The following is a 17,283-nucleotide window of genomic DNA, read 5'->3' on the forward strand; positions in this document are numbered from 1 at the left end:
CAGGGAGGTCTTCCATTCTATCGGGAGGGTTGCCTCACGAAGCCAGATTGAGTTGATGAAAGCGAGGAGGGTTTCGTAGGTGGAGTCGGGAAAATTGGCAAGCAGTTTCACAGTTATCTTGTCCCGGCCCGCTGCCGTTCCTCGTTTCATTTTAGCCAGGGCCACCTTCAGGTCGTGCAGCTGGAACGGCTGATCCAGCTCCGCGTTCTCTGAACCTGCATACGAGTACACGGGCCCTCGGGGGTCCTGTTGAGTGCAAAGATACTGGTCGCGAATTTTCCACGCTAATTTTGAAGTATTGCCGTCGAAGCTATGAATAGCTCGTTGGAGATGTTTTTGTGTCTCGGCGCGAGTTTGAGTCGGGTCAATCAGGGCGCGGAAGAGGCGCCACGTGCCCCGGCTAGACATTTGTCTGGCCGCCGTGTTACAGCGGTTCACCCAGTTCGAGTCGGCGAGTTGGGCCGCGTACTCTGCCGCTCACTGAGTCAGCTCGGCGATATGAATTTTAACCTTTCTATTATGTTTTCTGCGGCGCCATCTGCGCACAAGGCTGTGCCGCGCCTCCCAGAGGTGCAGGAGGTGGTCGTCCACTTCCGGCGTTGCCTCCGAGAGTTGGATTAGAGTGTCCGTCGAACGAAGGTGTGTAACCAATCCTTGTGTCCATGCGCGGTATCCTTGTTCGTGGATAGAAGCCGAATTGACGTAGCTTTGTCGGAATTTATTCCAGTCAGGGAGCCGGGCTTGTGCAGGGGGTCTTGCCAGTGGTTTAATCCTCACGGTGGTATTGATAAGGCAGTGGTCACTACCGAGGGTTTCCTCCGTGTTGGCCCACTCTGCGTGTGTAATGTTCTTGGTAAAGGTAAGGTCCGGACACGTATCCCGGGTCACGGAGTTACCCATCCGCGTTGCATATGCAGGGTCGGTGTGGAGAGTAAGGCCCAGCGCGGACGTAAGTTCCGCTAGTTTGCGTCCTCGCTTCTCCTCACGCACGTAACCCCAAAGCGTACTGTGGGCATTGAAATCGCCCACAGTTACAAGGGGGTTCCTGCCCGCAGCATTTAGAGCGCGGCTAAAGAGTGCTGCGAACGTGACATTTTTGAGTCTGGGGGAACAGTAGATGTTGAGTACGTGGAGTGGTGCATCGCGTTTCATGAGCGGAAGGAGTGTCACCATCACGTACGAGTATTCAGTGCGAAGTTCCAAGTCGACTAGATTAGCTGTATAATTTTTATGCACACAGATGCACGAAGAGGGGTCCTGCTGAAAGGTGATGTAATTTGTAAGGGTTGCGCCGCTCCCTGGCTCCTGGAGGGCAACCACCGCCGGAGCGAGTCGAGGGTTGAAAGGAAAAGTCTGAGATCCGCCCGCTTTGCGCGAGAGTAGAAGCTCCGACAGTTCCACTGGACAATTTGGACGGGGTGGCCGAATTGGTTCTTCTGGAGCGCCTGATATTAGGGCTGCTCGCCATAGTTATTTAGGTTAAGGACGGGTTGCAGTGGCGCTGCTCCGAAGCCAGCACTCGCGGCGAAGGAAGCGTCCTCCACACCGGAGGGCGAGCAGCTGTCGTCGTCGTCTACCTCAGGGGTGCACCTCGGAGGTTTGAGAAGGCGTCCGGATACGTCCTTGTAGGGACCACCGGGCCTGTCCGAGGGGCGCGAGGAATGCGCAGTTTGTTGGGAGATCTTTGCGGGGATTGACTCTTGCAATTTGGAGATGGCGTTGACCACCATTGAGATTTGGTTTTCTATGGCGGCGAATCGGTCGTCTATTGCCCCGAAGCGGGCCTCGAAATGGGCTTACAATGCGGTCTCAGCGCTTGTTGGCGCCTTCGGCGCCACGAGCTCACTCTCCATCTCAGCCGCGGGAGGACAAGGGGGAGAATGTAGCTGGTGCATTTTAGTTTCCAATTCGTTAATTTTCTTTAGCAGCATCTCGTTTTTGGCCATGAGAGCTGCTATTTGATTTTGCTCGGCGCTGCGCGCCTCAGGGAGAGGAGTGAGAAGGGGGGAGGAAGAAGCAGCCCCGCAAGAACCACTCACCAGGTGGCCGGTTTTGACGATGACTGCCCAGGTCGACGATCGTTTTCCAGCACCTCCGGGAGGTGGCGCCAAATTCTCGGTGTTGGAGGTTGGAGGCCCAAGATGGCGGCTTTTCTTCTTGGGCGCCGATTTCTTTTTCTTGCCCATTTGGGCAGCCATTTTTGGTGTGTGAAATTTTCCCACACAGTCGCGCGAGTTGGTGCCATAGGCGGCACCGCACACAGAACACCGAGGTACACAGTTGTGAGGGGTCCGCACCCCCTCCACTAGCGGAGCTTGGAGTCCGCAGAGTCCACACATGTCCGGCTGCAGGTTCCGACATGCATCCGCGCGATGCCCAACGGCCCCACACTGGCTGCAGGCTGGGATAGTTTTGTAATAATTTTTCACAGACACGACCATGTTGTTATAGTGCACGTACCGGGGCTTCTCTTTACCCTCTAAGGTGATGCGTGCCTTGTTGGATGTTCCAAATTTCCGGACTTCCACGATAGTGCCGGTGCGCCAGCACACTCGTTGTTGAAGACTTTCTGTGGTGTCCGTGTTACGGACCACGATCACACCGTGGCACGTATTGCCGCCGTCTTGTGTCAGGTAACCCTGTAGCTTGAGCAATCCCTCCTCGGTATTAACTGCAAAAGTCCCCGATGAGCCGGTCAGCCGCCTCGATATCCGGGGTATGCACGATGATGATGTTTTGGTCTCGCGAGGGCAGAACGGAGATGGCTCTTGTCCGTGCCGGCCCGAGGTGCGCCGAAATAGCGGTACCGTAGCCGGTTTCCGTGAGCGCCTCGTGAAGGGAAACGTGTTCTCTGGGCTTTATGACTACAACGTAGTCTTCAGGAGCGGGTTTGGGCATCTGACGCGGCTTCCACTTCGTGAACGCCTTGTCCTTGCCTCCCGTGGCGCGCGTCGCGGGAGCTTTGATGTTTCCGACCGATCGGCCGCACGGCGCCGAGCGCCGCCATCCGGGCTTTGTCGTGGCAGCGGCGTGCAGCCGCTTGAAGCAAATTTTGGGTCCGAATTTTGGGAGAAACCGTCAAATTTGGGTCGCCGACGGTGGGGACCGAGGTCCACGCCATCGCGTCAGGGTAAATGAAGCGCGGAGTTGTCCATTTTTTACTCGGCGGGCCGAGTCCAACCGGCCGAGCGTTGGCGTTGTCGTTAGGCTCAACGACGCTGCCGACGCGGTCGCTCGAAAATCAGCCGTAAATTTGGAGAAAATGGCCGCACCTTGACGAATATGGTATCCAGTTGTTCCGCTCGAGGTTCCGGATCCGCCAGTTTTCCGGGGTAGGATGAGTTGGTTCGCGGCCCCGGCCGAAAACTGGCGGAGCCGAAACACACACGTCTACTCACGTCGCGCGCTCAGACGCGCCCCCTAGCGTGACAGATTGCGCCACGCCAAGCATGCCGAGCGACGCGCGCTACCGCGGTGACGTAGCTTCTGGATAGTCGCCTTGGAACCGTTAGCAGAGTGGACAGAGTGCTATGCAGCCTCATTGTTATGCCAGAGCTTTCAAACAGTTGCTGCAAACCTCGTTAACAAGGATTTGCTCACGGCCCCAGCACGATTGCGTATTGTTGTATGGTTTCAAATGCTTGTTAGCTACGAGCCGCTGGCCTTGCGCCGGTTAACGCAGACAAACTCGGAAAGGGCAATAGCAGCTCCGGTCATTGAGCCGTATATACACAGAAGCTCGCTGGTCCTTTGGGAGAAGTATTGGCTGGGTGACCCAGTAAAAAACAGACCACTCCAGTTACCATCGTTCGATTGAAAAAAAAAAACTCACTGAAGACTCGTTCAGCATTCTGACTTCAAAGCACCCATACTAAATGCCTACCTACCTTCAAACAGGGTTGAATAATAATGGGTTTAATTATTACAGTGAAATTCCTGTCAGTACCTCTAGTTCTAAATTTAATCTTACATGAAATGGAACTCGATGAGAAACAGCAAGCATTAAACAGAAATTAAAATAACCAGCATTTTCGTAAATATACATAAGAAGAAATACGCGACATTACTGCTCTCAAACCGTTCATGAGCTTTGTGACCCAGCAAACTACTTTCTTTCAGGCACATTTGCACTCATAAGTTGGGTTTAACCAGATTTTTAATGATATTTTTTGGGTACAACAATTCGAAAAACCATGTTTTACCAAAAACCAAGGGTCCTATACAGTGCATCAAAAACCCAGAACTGTGCATCTAAGAAACACTACGCCCTCTTAAATAGGCAAGACTGAATGCTGGGCCTGATGGTATGGCATGCTAAGGAATTTTTTTACCAGCTAAATACGAGGCATACACAAGGGAGAACCACACAGGACAAGGGCTGGTAAAAGCCCTAGTAATGTGTGGTTCTTTCTTGTGTATGCGCCATCTTTGGGTGGTAAAAAAAATTCTTCCATACGTCTCCAGTGGCCTGTGTCCTCCACAAACTGCAGGATCCCTGTCCGCTACTAATCAAATTTCACTACTTCACCTGGCTCGGACTCCCACTGCCCTTCTCAAACTTTGGAATCCTGGTGCCTTAGTAGGTCATCAGCTGTTGCTTGTATTATATTCGCTTTAGTACCACACCCTGCAGGGTGAAACTGCTGAAGTTTGTACTTTCAAGCGGTTCGTGTAGCATGCAAGTGGCTTGCATGACGAATAGGCGTAAATATTGCCTAGTGGATTTGCGATGTCACAACAACAGCTACACCCAGCTATCATGTCGTGGAGCAGCACAATGGCCTTCATTTTTAAAGTTGGTAAGTGTTCAGCATTTTGTTTCAAACATGAGTGCGAAGGGAAGACTTTTTATATTGCAAGAAAAGGATCAAATTAGAAGCACACCGCACATTGCAACAGAGCCCCATGGACATTACAAAACCCTGCCATCCTTACTTTATCTCTACCAGATAACAAAATCCAGAAATCTTCAAATACCTTGGCTGATACAGACATGCATGCATTTGAGCACCGTAGATTTTCGTTTAAGCCAAACTTTAGTAAATCAGTATCTGAAAATATCAGGCAAAAGTAATAGCAGTGAAGATTTGCAGAGTATTCCAGTGAATCAGTGCCTCATACGGAATGTTATGGAAACAAAGGCAAGTTTATGAGCTTCGTTTGTGCATGAATTTGCGCAGTCTATGCAGATAAGAGAAGTTTGCCTTGAAAACATATTTACCACTGCAGGACAGCACTTTGGCGCCAGGTAGCAGATTACAAAAGAAATCTGCACAGATAGGGCAATAAGTAATGACAGAGTCGTTGAATGCAGACCTTACTAGTCAGGCTATATCTCTCCAAGCTTCAAATATTTGCGTATGATACTATACGGCAGATACAACTAGCAAAGCAATGGAGAGAGACAGAAAGTTCTCTAATGAAATGAAAAAATAATATTTTTCTGCCATTTAAGAACAACGACCTGTAACTCAGCATGGGCCAATACAAATGAAGGAAAAACGAAAAGAAAGAGGCACAAAAAATTGTTAATGTTTATGAAATAAATATAAATTTACACATAATTTCAGATATGAGGTAGCCATTCTTTTTTCTTGGTTTTATGGGGTTTAACATCATAAAACAGCGCAGGCTATGCGCTGGCCCTATGAAGGACTCTGATAATTTGACCCCGAGTTTCTTTAGGTGTGCTGCTATCGCATAATACCTGGGCCTCTAGAATTTCGTCTCTGTCGTAATGAGACCATCATGGCTGGAATCGAACCTGCGTCTATGGGGTCAGCAGCGGAGCACCATAACCATTCAGCCACAACGACGGCTCCCATTTAGAGTGACATGCATCAAAGCGGTGACTAACGGGGTTGAAAAAGTTCACTTCATAGAGAGTGCGCAATGATGAGAAGGTTTTAGAGTTTTGTCTAGTCTATCATTGCCATATAATTAGAGATAAAAATTTATTTAGAGCATATGCTGCTTAAGGTGGTATAAGGGACCTAAAAGAAAGCAATATGTCCATAAAGTGAAGGCGAGAAACGCCTGCTGTCAACGACCAATGCACAATCCAAGACGACAGTCAGCTGTTAAAAAAGTATGCCCTGCCCATGTCCATTCAAGATTTCAGCTAAGATTTTAATTAACATTTTTTACCAACCCATGTAACTCTCTCCCCATCTCTTAGCAGTAAACCAACGACCGTTCTTTCAGTGGTCGACTACTATGTTCTCAATATTAAGCCTTTTACAGTGTACAACACTTTGCCTGACCGCTTTGCAGAGGCAAAGAAGTTTAATTTTTTTCTTATTGAGCATACTGCAAGGTGCTGTTCGCAATTTCTGCGTGCCTGCCTAAGGTATAAAACGCCACTCTTATTCTCCCAACCACTTCTCTCAAATTATATCTGTTCAGGACCTGGCTCAGATGTACTCCGTTATCACTTCTAGTGCATCACTGCCTATCACAAAATGTCCTTCCTTTTTCATATTGTTGAATATTCCTTTAGCTCTCCTCATTTATACTCAAAGTATTTGTGTCCTCAGTCATGAACTACAATTTCTCAGCGCATGTACTATGGCAATCAATAACAAGAAATGAAATGCACTAAGCTTTATAATTATACATGTTTCCCAAATCAACCCACTGCCAGACAGAGAGGGTCACCTGATCTAGCATCGTCACATCTCATTCACTGTAGGTGCATTCTGCAAAATAACTGACCATTGATTTCAGGCCACTGCAGCCAAAACTGCACTTGTGACCAGAATCATACTCTAGGATTTAAGAATTCGCTTTCTGCAATAATCATCACACAAACATACTCACTAAGCCTTCTTGTCATGGAAGGAGTCTGGCATCGACAACACTTTAAGGATGTGGTGTTTATCCCTCATCAATGCCGACTCGTGAACACATGCAGTGCAATACATTACTCTTTCTGCTCGACATGTGGATAAAACAGAGAGAGGCGCTCAGCTTGTTGTCTCATCGGTGACAGGTTTTCACCCGCCAGCTATGTGCCAAGGCCTGGCTGGGCAACTGCCCAAATTCTCGGTGTCACTCCTTACAAAGCCTTTCACACAACTGAACACTTGGCCGTCGTTAGTGCTGCTTTAGTCAGTCTAGACTGACGGCAGACGGTTTCAGAGCATGACAGACCGGTGCAAAGTCATCATGATCCAGCAACTAGCCCAGCGATCCCCAAATGCTTCGTCAAGAAGCACGGAGTGTTGAGAGGTGATTACGATAATATTCCAACCTAGTATGGTTAAAGCGGCCCATAGGCCAATATTTAAAATTATATGTTACACTCAGCACCTGTGACTGAAACTTGCTAGATTGTATCTGCTTATAGGCAGTAAAGAAATGAAAATTTTTAGTGTTTAAACTTTCGGCCTCTAACCCTTTAAGCAACAGCAAGACAACAGCTGGTTAGGCTAAGAGATGAACAGAGAAGAGATAAACACTAGATGCGGAGAACAGATAAACAATACCACACTAAAAACCTGGTTGGATTCCAAAAGGAGATGAGTGCATCAATGGGTGGCAGTCAGATGGCTGAATGAGATTAAGAAATCTGTGGACAAAGGGTGATAGCAGCTGCCAAAGGACAGGGTTAACTGTAGATCAACTGGGAAAGCATTTTCCTGTACTGATTTTGACGGCAGGTCCACGCGGCCAACAAAATCAACTCGAGGAGTGGGGTGCGTATCATGCGACTGAATATCAATAGCCAGTGAAATGGAACCAGCACCATGGACTGCGCATGCGGAAAAGGAGACACATTTTAGCTCAACCTTGAGTGGCAGTCTGCTGCACTTTTAAACAGCAAAGCTCTCAAGTGCGGCAACACTGGCACTTTTTGTTTTACTGGCATGAGGGTCCTCGTGAGGGTTCAAACCAACCTTTGTGTTGCATCAAATGTGTTAATTGCGAGCTATGTTTGCCTAAAGGGGGGGGGGGCGCATTTAACATGGCCGTTATTTCCTTGCATTCGTCAAAACAATACAAAGTACATTTTATAACATGCTTAACGACTATTATTTCTTTCTACTGAATGAGTTCGATGTAATAAGGTAGCAATTACTCATTAACGCCCTCCCGAGCGCAGCCAAGCGGCTACAAGCGGAAGCTATGCAGCTTGCTGAGAAACTTCGCAGTTAAAGAAAAATTCGTCCTTGTCCGGGGTTCGAACCGGGACCACAGCTTCACCGCAGCAGTCGCTCTACAGATTGATCTAACCTGGACGGCAAGCTTATGGTAGGGCGAGAGCGAATTGGTCAGTAACTCAAATTGGGAACTGTGTTGGTCATATTAGGACCTCTAAAACAGGGGACCAACACAGTTCCTACTTCATGTTACATTACTGAATGACATTTTGGTCTATGTACCAGAAATACCAGTAGAGCATCATAGTAATAAGGAATAAACGAATATTTTGGCCCTTTTAGAGGACACATATGCATAAGAGGCAACAGGTGTTCAATAGTCACTGCACCTGAAGCAGTCTCAGCTCAATTATGTTAGCAGCAGCAGTGTAAAAAGCTACGTGAGCGGCAATATTTCATACAGATCATGTAATTCTAGTAATTAAATTCATGTAATTTATGATCAGGTTCATGTAATTATAAAGTGAGGCACTGCTGTTAAGTGCACGTATGGTTCTGCATGCATTTCTAAACACAGCTGTGAGCCTATGGATAAATACTTTTCTAAATAGGTAGGAAAGGTATGCACGTGAACAGCTGAGGAGAGATGGCACAGTCTAAGGCACGAAGCATGCATGGCCTAGCAGATGCTGGTAGCTGGAAACTGCAAATAAATATGTCTAGAGCAACTGTTGTCAGTCGCCATAACAATGTCATGAATGACAAGAGAAGAAATTGTCTACTGCTTCCGACACTAAAATAAGGTATTAATATAGGAACACAAAAGCAATGAGATGGCCCATTACAAAAGAAATTAACAGATTGTATGTGGTGCACACATATGCATTCTTTTAGTACATTTACATCACAATCATAATCACACTGAACGATGAGCTGGCTGGAATACCACTGTATTTCTGCGCATGATGAAAAGAGCATAACTATTCGAATATAGCATCCGCAGGCCTTAGTTAATTACTATTAGGGCGCCTTGCACTAGCGTCTAAGTTATTCTTAATTTGAGCGTAGCAAACAGTCGATCAGTCTTCCTTGCATAAATCAGAAGAGAGAATGGAAAAGGCACTCATTCATTAGCAAGAAGCCCGATATCTCTCCGCCATAGCTTCGCATGACACGCAAATTGGAAGCGCAAAAAATCGCGCAAAGAAATAAAAATTGCAAAAAATCTGTCTACAGGCAATGCATCTAGGGGCAAGACAAAAAAAAAATATCGAAGAACACTGCTGAATGTGGTGCAGGGAGGTTTGTGAGTAGGGTCCCGTGCCTGGGAATAGTTGCAACTGCGGAGAATAGCCGGCAGCACAGGAGATGGGAGCCAACCAAGAATAAATGAGATAAAGTGAAAATGAATAACAAAGCATCACCAATGGCGAACGATTTGAAAGCAGGCCGCACATGCGAGGAATATAGCAAACAGCTTCAAATCCCAAACATGTGTGCACTTGCATCCTCAACAGTTCTCTGGGCTCCGAAGAAGAGGAAACATCGGCGCCTACAGCTCGGGGAAGACGCAAGAACGATCGAACTTTGACGTAATGCTGTCTCAATTATTGTTCCAGTCGAGACGCACAGATAAAGAATTTTCAAATGACTCGGCAAGGAATATGCCCCAATCTTTCACATGCGATCACTGTCTCCGAAAAAAATTGTATGCAAATATTAAGATGTAAGAACTAATCCGATGAGTACCAACACCGAGAAAAATCGTCCGTTGTCTGTTCGCTGCTGGCATAGTGCGAGTACTCCGTCGTGTGGCACGGCCGCTCATCGTCTTCTTCTACGTAGCACACATCTATCCGATAGTTGCCAGCGGCGAGCAAAATCTTTCATTGTCAGTTCCCTTGTGTGTTCGCAGCTGGCCTGGTGACAGCGCTCCGTACCGCGGCGCTGCTCACTCATCATCGTCTTCTACTTAGTACTAATTCATACTGTTCGAATGTAGTAAACATTGTCTGTATTTATTTGCAGCGCTAGCAAGCGACCGCATAACACTCCTCTGATATCTGGTGGCATTTTTATTTACCACGACACCTGAGTACTAAACGCAGATAGAGCCTATGGGGCAACACTTGTGGCGCAGGCTATACGTCCGTTCTTTTCTGGCAATGCATTAAAGCTGAGGCACGGCGACTGCCTCCAATGCCATCCCTAATAGCCGCATACCAATGACGCGTGTGAATAGAGATCAGTGGTATAGAAGCGTAGAGCGGGTCTCACCGATCATGCGGTTCATCCAGGCTTAGTAAAACCGCGAAGTCTTCTTCATTGCCTTTCCACATGACAAGATTCCTACCCCTCTGCTTTCTTCGTGGCTTTACCCGTTCAAACTCACCAATGTTGACATGGCATAATTGTCGTTGTTGGCTTCCAAAACAAACATCTGTTCTTCATACATATGCGCCGCACGAGCACTCAAACAAACCGCGCCGAAGGCTGCGGTTTTGCCTTTGGTTTTGCGTGTTGAAAAAAAGCAAACTACAAACGCGCGTTTTTGGATTGCTCAAATGGGAATTGTGTTCACAACAAAAACATACAAAATTTCTAAGTTTATTTTTGATTACTTCTTTATATGAAATAGATACTTTTGCTGGCGTGTCGTTTGCAGAAGCTGCGATCCTGTGATCCCATCACCCAGACTTAGGGTGCCCCTCATGTCCTAGCAGACGACGGCACCGATGACGCTCTAGGCGAATTGCAATTTCATTTGATGCCAGCTAATACCACTTAATTGCTATAAAAAGAGTGAAGAAAGCACCGTATCTCATGCTGGTGCATATCAAGGATATGTTCGACGCGAGCGGCAGGACGCAAAACAGCTGCGATGCATTACTTTGCGCGACACTGTCTTGCTCGGAGGAGATCTACATGAAACTGAGAGCTTAATTGTGACCCGTACAAGCAGATTTCTTTCATGTGAACTGCGTTAGGAAACTACATCGATACTTGCGCAAAACTTTAGCTCATATGCAACAGCGGCTCGCAGTCGCCGCTTCCTGTTCGCGTGTACCTTCACAACCAAAAGCCCACATGGAAGCCAATAGAAGCAACTGTGTTTTCGAGTTGAAATTGTCCCCAGAATTACGAGCAGCTGCTTTAGCACGTACTCAAATTGAAGTCCTCAGCCAGTGCGTCACCAACGATGACGACGGCGTCGAGGACGAGCTTAAGAATAGCCTTAACGTGGCCGCAACGCAGCCGGTATCTCAAGCATGTGTGCGCTAAAAATGGGCTCAGTCGCAGGCCAGTCGCTAGCTGCTTGATTTGCGTGCGCAATACGCAAGCCACTGAGCCAATACGTACCGTGCTTTTTTCGGCAACGACGCCTACCGCGGACGCACCGGGCGACAAACTGCGCGCCGTTGCCTGGCTGCCCTTGTGGTCGCTAAGCCTAGCCGATTTCACATAGATGTCATAGCTGAGTGCGCTTCAGAACTGGCTAGCACTGAGGTGCTACTCTCGGTACATTTTTACTGTGAACCCAGCGTCAGAGCGCAATAAGGATAAACTTCGTTTCCGCGACCCTTTCAGGAGCGTACCTAGCAGAGGCCAGGCGAGCTGCAATGCAGCATCATCAAAGAGGCTATGGGAGGAAATTTTTATTCCTGTTTTCGCTTCTACGAACCACTCGGTATTAGCTAACTATACTCTGTCCCAGAGCTTAGTATGGACGTGAGCAAACAGTAACAGTTAAACTCACAAAAAACTACCTAACCAAAATTTTTTTGCTTCGATCGTGTTTCGAAGTTGCGCGGCCACACCGGGCTCTAAACAAAGTACGAGGGCTGTAATCTTAACTGGCGATCATCTACAGCTTGTCTAAGGCACAGCGCTAATAGCGCTTGCCGCTTTGCCTGCGCAGTTGTACTCTTTGCCAACTTAAATGGCGCTAGCTGACTACGCGCAGATATTAAAGGAAATACCAGCGCGCACTCTGGTGTAGTTTCAAGTGATAGATCATTCCTATTGTTTTCTAATCTCTTCTTTCTTTCCTAAGCTTCGTGTGCCGATATTTGACCCGGATTATGATTCCTGTCCTCTTGCAGTACTTTGCACCGGCCACACAAGTCTGTAGGAAAAATTGTCATGTTAGCAATGCCAACGGCACAAGCAAGGCGCTTTTTAGCAGCATCGACGTGATTCAGCCATTCATGCAACTGTCCATCCAGGAACGTCATCTGAGCACACAATACGCATCGACCATCAGTGTGCGCCCTCTGCAACGAGGAAATACAGCTGCAGACGGGAACAGTGTGCCCGAGCAGGATACAAAGATAGTCGATGCGCAGCGGTGCCGTAGCGCCCAATAAGCGCCGCAGAATGCCGACATCCCGTTGTGCTCTGCGTCGCTTTATTCGCGCAAATAAGCATCATGCTGGGTTCGTTATGAATTAGAAAATCTCACAATATGTAGCGCAAGTGACGTCATCACCCGGTTATTTTACAAGCAAGCTGCGCTTAGTCGCCACGATTTTATACGCTCGCACCCCCGAGTGTTAGGATACAACGCCGTTGACTGCACAAGGGTTAACATTGAGCCGCTTTCTATGCAAATGTTTCGAATTGGACCCGCTGAGCAAAAACACAGCGTAGCCAGAGAGCGGCCCAGGATGCATTTTAACTACGCACAAAAATTAGATGGAGCGCTCCGCAGTGTCCCTTTATGGGCTTTCGATTAAAGAAAAAAAAAGGAAACAAAAAGAGGCTCCGCGATTGTGACCAATCGTCCAGCTACTCATTCACCGGCGTCTATGCAGCTCTGCCGCCATTTGTGGCTTTGGCAGAACCCTTCACCGGGATTCACATGAACGCATACCACGCCGCCTTTACAGGCGGTGTTTCGAAACAGGGTTTACCCCCCAGGGCATAGCGGGATCTACGGAGCCTCTCCCAGGACTGCTCCCCACGAACAAACCGGTCGCCAGGCTGGGGAGCGCCTGTACCCATCCGGTGGGTATCCGTCGGTGGGTTTCGAACCTGCCACCTCCCGCAACCGAAGCGGACGACCAAACCACTAGGCCACAGCTGCGGTGATAGCACGGTCAAGTTAGACAGTCATTTAACGGCAGTTGCCCGAGATCTTCGTGATTCCTCATCTTTTGCCGAATTGAAGTACAATATTCTTTGCAGGCCAGACTGAGAAGGTATTCACTCCTGTTCACTTCCGTTGCGACTGCTGGACGATTATGGCAGCCGGCTGTGCAACTATTCTTGCAAAATCAAGGCTCTGCGCTTCAGTACTGACTGTTTCCTCTGGCGTCTGCTGCTGACGTTTAGATCCCGGTGTCCTGAATGGGGCAGAGAATTTTTTTTTTCAAGCCCTATTACTGCGGAGGTTATGGAGAAGGCAACAGAAATTCATAAAACCGGTCTACCTTACAGAGTTTAGGCAAAGTTTAACAATTTTATTCTTTGATTCCCGTTTGAAAACGACAGAAATAATGCCTACGTTGCCAATACCAGCGTCTACAGGCACTTTCGAAAAGACGCAGGAGCAATTACAGCACAGCATATAACAAGATCCAGGAAGACCATGGAAAGAACATTTTAGGGTGTTTCTTTTATTTCTTTGAGCATTTTCTGCCTCTTTCGGCATCCTGTTTGTTCTGAGGGGAGATGTCAGTTCATCATGGTAAAAAAATTAACTTTGTGTAGCGTTATTTCATGCGATTGTAAACCTTCCCTATAACGTATAAATTACATTTGTCAGTCATTAAGATACATAAGAAAACTGGTTATTAGAAGGTTACACCTTGACGAAAACTTTATTAGAGCATGCAAACCACGCCGCCTTTACAGGCGGTGTTTCGAAACAGGGTTTACCCCCCAGGGCATAGCGGGATCTACGGAGCCTCGCCCAGGACTGCTCCCCACGAACAAACCGGTCGCCAGGCTGGGGAGCGCCTGTACCCATCCGGTGGGTATCCGTCGGTGGGTTTCGAACCTGCCACCTCCCGCAACCGAAGCGGACGACCAAACCACTAGGCCACGGCTGCGGTGATAGCACGGTCAAGTTAGACAGTCATTTAACGGCAGTTGCCCGAGATCTTCGTGATTCCTTATCTTTTGCCGAATTGAAGTACAATATTCTTTGCAGGCCAGACTGAGAAGGTATTCACTCCTGTTCACGAGGGCTATACTTTGGAGAGCCGCACGGAAGTTTCCGCCGCCTGTGTGCCTGACCCGTGCAACTTGTGCACTTAGCCACGAAGAGAACGAACCGGACACTGCCGCGTCAGGTGGGCTCGCGCTGGGCTAGTTTTTATTGCGCTTGCATTACTGGCAGCGGTGAACAGAGTAAAAATGATAGGTTCTTCCTTCACACCTCGCTTCCTTCGAGGCTCGTTTATTTGGCACGGAACTTTGAGCAGGCAGCCCGGTGATGGACGGACGAAGAGAAAAGGGAGACAAAGGAACAGGTCTTTCATAACAATTAAAAACTGTGCAAAAACGAATCTACGAAGCCGAAACAGTGACTACGCTACCAAAGCTGTTACAAAAGAAAGGCTCTAGCTCAAAGCTCATTCTTCAAGGCTTCTAGGAACCCGGGGCCTGTCTACATCGCTGCGCGAAGGCTGGCTTAGAACTGCATAACGAGATGCATCATGACCTTAAATAACATAGTTCGAAATTTCCAGAAGACAGCGAGGCGCTGAGAGGGAGAGGAGGTGTCGCTGCACACGTTAAGCTAAGTCTTGCTTCCCCTGTCTTCTCAACAGGGCTGGAATTCTCTCGAAAATCTGTCCGCACTCATCCCGATTCGCCAATGACGAGTGGGGAGGAGGCCTTGGCACCTGCGCTGAGATACTCTTACAGACAGCCGCGCGCGCCTTCAGGAATGTTCGGAAAAGTTCTTTTTCTCTTCATTTTTCAGTCCGTGCTGCAAATGTTTTCCAATCGCTTTAGCGGCCTTACGCTATATTTCTGTAGAATTACTGCGTAATAAAAAATATAAAGACCGAAGAAGTTCTAGAGGTGAGTTTCGAAGGCAGGAATTTCCCATGAGAAGCGAGTAGCCATGACGAACTTTTTTTTCTTCATTACCAGGCTCTGGTGAAGCACGAGATTTCACAAACACAAGAAACACTACATACCAACTAAGAAAAGCTGAAACACCACGCAGAACAGGGTTTGTATATAGACAAAAAAACATCTGGCGACTTTGGAATTAGCCGGACACAGGATGGTTGCAGCTTATTAAGATTCGTGCGGATATAACGAGGGCTATACTTTGGAGAGCCGCACGGAAGTTTCCGCCGCCTTTTTTTGCATTGCAACAAACCAAAGCATACTTTCAGGAAACAAAATACGGTCTGGTTTTAATCCGGATCTGAATTGTAACTTACCATTCGGGAGCGCTTAGTACAGTGGGGGCCCATCAGCCTAATAAATAAAATGGTACACAATCTTCACTGAATGCGCATGAGGGGCAAATGTCGGGAGAGTGAAATTAAAAATCCTTTCTTCATTGTTCGTTGTAATAGATCCCAAAAATATGCCCCTTCTCAACAATTTAAGACGACATGGTCTATATTTTCTGGCTGCCTACAAACTAGAGATCCCTATGGTAGAAAAATCCTTCCCTCTAGGAACTTCTTAATCGGTATCGCTCCCGTGTGTAGCTTGAAAGAAAGAAAAATGGCAGAGGCTCAGCTTGGTTAAGCGTGGAAATTGCGAAACCAACTTCATCCGTTTCTTCAGCCCGCCTCCGCCGTGTCTAGCGCCGCTCTGCGCCGACGGTAGTTGTTGTTGTTGTAACTGGGAGAAGGATAAAAAGGAAATACACGGGCCTGCCTACTGGCTCGACCCGAGCCTCACCTCTCCATCTGTTTCTTCAGCGCACCGGCGTTTCTTCAGCGCGCCGGCAGACCAATATCAGAGAAAAAACCGTTTTTGACATAGCCATAAAGTCTGGTACGCTAGTTCCAGCGCCATGTCTATTATCCGCTTCAACAAATTCGTTCTTCTGCACCCCTCCACTTGACAAGCCTATACAAACACAGCGAAAGCCCTATGCAGCCTCTGAGCGTTTATACATGAACATTGATATACTTGCATAACATACGAGAGTTTACTGATAAGTAAGCCTGGCAAATGTGAGAGGTTTGTCCTTTTCCACTTCGCTGCTCCATTTATAGCCACGGCGACTACGGTGTTACTTGATGGATGGAGGTGAACATAGTGCGCGTGGGAAGGCGGCAGGTGGTGCGGTGGAGCATTCCATGACGTCATCCTATTTGGCGTAGGTGAACCGAGGGTGGATGACGAATACAAACTGCGCCTCCATTGATGTCATAGTAAGCTAACGCCGGTTCTCATATAAAACCTCCCTGCGTAGCCTATTCGCTTCGGCCTCCAAATAATCATGAATGAAGCAAAATCATTAATGCCTTGAGGCATCTTAAAAAAATGTCTAATCACGCCTCTGTTGCGAGTAAAAGCGAGACAACATGGTGGCAACAAGACGGAAGTGAGAGTGGTGTACTGGCTGAGAACAAGCTGAGTTCATGAATGCAAGGGCCAATACAATGTGAGTGCAGTGATTTAAAAAATACCCATGTAGTATTTAGAGTGCTCAACAGCTTGGTAGCACCTTCAGACCTCCCATTTTCAGATTATGACCTGTATTTTTTGTTTAATAATACTTGGCTTCACTGACGTCCTCTTCTACGTCGGCGCCTGCCCTCCTTCGCCTTCATGACAGTGGGTGGACCTGGTTTAGGTATTATGGGCCATGCTCTATAATACTTCGGACAGCGGGAACACAAGTGCGGTGCGAAAAGCTCTCTTCAAGACATCTGTTCATGGCACCAGTCAGAGGCTGAGCGGCTTGTCCCCGGAATTTCGACTGCTAGCTCGAGGAGGAACATCCATAGCTGCGCACGCACCGGCCAGAACAGGCAGGGTCCTTTCCAGTCCTGCCTCCTACGTGACCCAGGAGAATTCTCGAACTCCAAAAACCTTTAATTGCGACTTATAGGAGGATACCCAAGATTTTGAGTGCAACTTCGAGTGCGTCCTGAGTTTCAACAATTTGGAGTAATTTGCAAAGACGTAATTACGCGAGCTCACGCCAAGAGGTATGCATCTCTGATAATTCACATGGACAAGACTTTTACACTGT

At 47.7% G+C, this 17,283-nt stretch overlaps 1 pseudogene; it reads right to left on the reverse strand.

The window, feature by feature from the left end:
* Positions 1-1,451: 1,451 nt before the first annotated feature.
* On the reverse strand, positions 1,452-3,451 carry LOC149325567 (uncharacterized; annotated as a pseudogene).
* Positions 3,452-17,283: the final 13,832 nt, after the last annotated feature.

The sequence above is a fragment of the Amblyomma mixtum genome, chromosome 10 (assembly GCF_055824585.1).
Source record: "Amblyomma mixtum isolate Tamu chromosome 10, ASM5582458v1, whole genome shotgun sequence".
Lineage (NCBI taxonomy): Eukaryota > Metazoa > Arthropoda > Arachnida > Ixodida > Ixodidae > Amblyomma > Amblyomma mixtum.